At 46.0% G+C, this 3780-nt stretch overlaps 1 pseudogene; it reads right to left on the bottom strand.

Moving 5' to 3' along the window:
- Positions 1-1338: 1338 nt before the first annotated feature.
- LOC110312950 lies at positions 1339-1650 on the bottom strand (annotated as a pseudogene).
- Positions 1651-3780: the final 2130 nt, after the last annotated feature.

Genomic DNA, 3780 nt, shown 5'->3' with positions numbered 1-3780 from the left:
CAGAATCATATCTCAGCATCCATGGAGAGAAGAGAAGAGAAGAGAGAGAGAGAGAGAGAGAGAGAGAGAGAGAGAGAGAGAGGTGGCGCTCAGAGAACAACTTGCAATAATTGGTTCTTTCCTTCCACCGCGTGAATCTCAGATACCAAATTCAGGTTGCTAGGTTGCAAATTGTCCTCTGACCTATACACCTGCACCCTGGTGTGTGAGCACCCCAATAAAGGTAAAATTAACAGTGTACCGGAGTCACAAGAAGTGTAACAGTGTACCAGAGTCACAAGAAGTGATGGGGGGGGGGGGACTGAGAGATGGCTTAGCACTTAAGGCTCAAGTTCTACTTCCAGCAACGAAAGGCCAAAGGTGACTCACAAGCATCTGTAACTCCAGTTTTAGGGAATCTGATGCCCTCTTCTGGCCTCTGCGCACACAAATGCACACAGTGCACTCTCTACAAGGCCATCATTGAATTAATAGCATTGTTTTTCGGTCTTGACATTCCAGTCTTTATGGGTGGTTCTGATGCTGAGGTCCCGTTCTTCAGTTGGTTCTTGATCTATCAGTAAAGATGCCACAGTTGCTGGGTGGAAGGTATAGGCAGGACTTCCAGGTACCCACAGGCGAGGGGTAGACACAGGAGAGAGAGGAAGGGAGCGATCACAATGCTTCGGAGAGAGAAAAAGCCAACCAGGCATGTAAGATCTTGGGTGGAGCAGCCACAGGCTGCTTCTACAGGTGGGAGGTTGGGGGTGCTGAGCTGGGACTGAAGGAGGCTGAGCAACTGAAGCTGAGTGCAGATTTAGGGTGCTGAGCTGGGAGTTCTGGGAAGGGCATGCTAGTTGAGGTAGATTGGAGTCACCCAGAAGTTGAGCCAATAAGGCAAGTTGAAATTGAATAACTGTGTATGTCTGTGTTTTTCATCCATGGATCCAATATTCTCTGGTCAGGGTCTATTCCCAGAGTTAAAGTGGGGTAGCAAAAGCTACACGCAGGGCATCCATGGCTTCCATTTTACAATGTATTGAACTACTACAAAATAAGATTTTATTTTTAAAAGGCTTATGATTGTATTTTTATAAGTTATAAGGTGTTTACTCATTATATACACCTGAAAGAAGCATTGCACATTTATATATCCTGTTCTTCATGATAAGCTTATGAAGAGATGATACAAAATCGTTGTAACTTAAAATATATTTGGATTAGAAATGAAGCCAGAACAACTGGATCTCGACACAGCTGTGCTGAACATAGGTGGTTTAAGTTCATGTTTTGGTTATGAAAGCAATTCAGCTCATCTCACAGGAAACAAAAGCAGGTGGTGAATCGTGAAAGTCCCAATCAATTATTTTTAGCGAGCCTCTTAATTTTTCTATCCCCTGATTTCTTGTCTTCTGTGCCTAAGTCTTGAACAGGTAACCACTTTAGGGGATGGTGGCTGTAGAGGCCACTGAGGAAGTGTCATCAGATACGAGAAAGCAAATCGGCCATAACTATGTAGACATTCCACCCAACTGTTCAGCCACGTTCGTGTAGATAAATCCAACTATTGCAGAAAAAAAAAAAAAAAAGAATTCCCTGAGACATCTGTTCAGCTAGCTTCTGCCCGTTGTTATCCATCTGGGTGGGCCGTGAACTCAGGTGCTCCGGCATGGTTGCTGAAGACTCATACTGACAGTGAAACAAGGTTAGCAAATTCTTAAGGAGTATGGCTTGTGGGGTGTGATACCAAAAGCAGCCAGGGCAACCAGTCAAGCCTCATTATGGTAGTGTGTGTGTGTGTGTGTGTGTGTGTGCGCACACACACACGCGAGCACATGAATGCAGTGCCCACAGGGACCAGAAAGACTATAGATCCCCTGAAGCTGGAGTCACAGATAGTTATGAGCTGCTGGTCATGGGTGCTGGGAACTGAACCCAGGTCCTCTGCAAGCGCATCAGGTGCTCTTAACCACTGAGCCATTTCCTCAACCCCCAAATAAACTCTCATGATGAAAATGTGTCTGAAGTTAGATGGGGTGGTACCTGATAGACGTCATCCTAGCATCTGGGAGACTGAAGCAGGAGGATCACCGAGAGTTCTAAGACACCCTGGGCAGCATAGTCTGGCGTATGGGAGGTGCTCAGGGAGAGGTTGCACCACCTGCATCCTCAGTTGCAGCCTACTGTTTGCTTTATCTTTACTGGGCACTTGCTGATCAACCTGGATGATCGAAAGATGAGCCACGAGGATCCCGGAAGGACAATCAATGGCCACATTGGGACATTCAGAGTTCCTGGCACCAGGCTTCCCTGGACTGGATGCAACTGAGTCATCTGAGTGTTCACACCAGCTATCATACAGTCCCTTAGGTAATCAGTTCACAATGGGGATTGTGACAGTAACCAAACTTTACAGTTCCATGCCGTGAGTTCAGGACAGGAAAAATGCTAGTGTTCTTAGTCAACAGATGTAACTCCTCTCTATCAGGACTCTGGCCTGGGAGAAGAGGAGAAATCAGAAAACACAGCCCCGCCTTCGATCGTTCTTGTGACCCTCAAGTGTGGCTCAAGACTCTTATTCTGTTTTTATGGATTTTGTTACCTGTTTTTGTTTGTGGTATTAAGGATAGCACCTGGAGTCTGGAATATGCTAGGCAGGGGCTCTATCACTGAGCAACACCTCTCAGGTGCTTACTGGCAGGGTCATTATAGCTGAACCACATTCTCAGCCCCTCACTGGGCGATTGTAGGCAAAGGTTCTACCACTGATCCGTGTTTCCAGTTGAGATTATGTCTCAAAAAGCCAAAAAGGAAGAAAGAAAGGGAAGGAAGGGACCATGGCCCCAGGAGACTATTGTGCTTTTGGGGAGGAGGAAGGTGACAGCCAAAGAAGTAGGGAATAAGGAAAAGACACAAGCTAAATATGTTGCTATATGGGTCTGAAAATGTTATCATGAAACTCATTATTCTGTGTGCTGACAGAAAACAATCCAGAGACAGAAAGGAAGAAAGAAAGATAGAAAGATAGAGATAGACAGATAGATAGATAGATAGATAGATAGACAGACAGACAGACAGACAGACAGAGAAAGGCCCTCACAGCAGGACCACATCCTTCAGGGCTTCCTGCTGCCTTTCTTGGCCTTTAGCCCTCGGGAGGAGTGGATGGGTAACTATCATGCTATGTCTTCACTAGTTAATAGTTTCTTTTATTCCCCCCCCCTCCATCTTTTCCCTTCCCTCACCCTACCCCAGGCTTACAAAACGTTCATGTGAATGTCCCGAGTGTATCATTTTAATGTGTGCCACTGTCACCAACATTGTGCAATGCAGTACATCCTTCTGCAAGCTCTTTGTCCTTTAGGACTCGTCAGAGTACCAGGGGGTCTGCACCCCTGCCCCTGCCTCTCCTTGTGATGCCCACCCCAATGCACACAGCAGTCCCCCCGGTGTCGGTCTTATAATTTACAGGTAAAGAAACAGGCTAGGGTCAGTCAGATGCTTCAACTAGTAAAGGCACAGCCCTGATGACGTACATGTGATCCCTGGGGCCACGGGTTGGAAGGAGAGAACTGACTGTCTTGCAAGACTCTTCTAAGCTCCACACATACACTATGGCACACACATGTACTGTAGCATGTGCACCAGCACATGCACACAGACTAACTAAATAAATCATAGCTTTTACAAGAAAGAAAGAAAGAAAGAAAGAAAGAAAGAAAGAAAGAAAGAAAGAAAGAAAGAAAGAAAGCAAAGCTGATAGAAACACTGTAGACCACTAATCAGAGGTCCGTGGGCTTA

The sequence above is a fragment of the Mus pahari genome, chromosome 1, assembly GCF_900095145.1.
Source record: "Mus pahari chromosome 1, PAHARI_EIJ_v1.1, whole genome shotgun sequence".
NCBI classification, from domain to species: domain Eukaryota; kingdom Metazoa; phylum Chordata; class Mammalia; order Rodentia; family Muridae; genus Mus; species Mus pahari.
The sequence above is the reverse complement of the archived record's forward strand: the minus strand, read 5'-3'. Positions and strand labels throughout refer to the sequence as shown.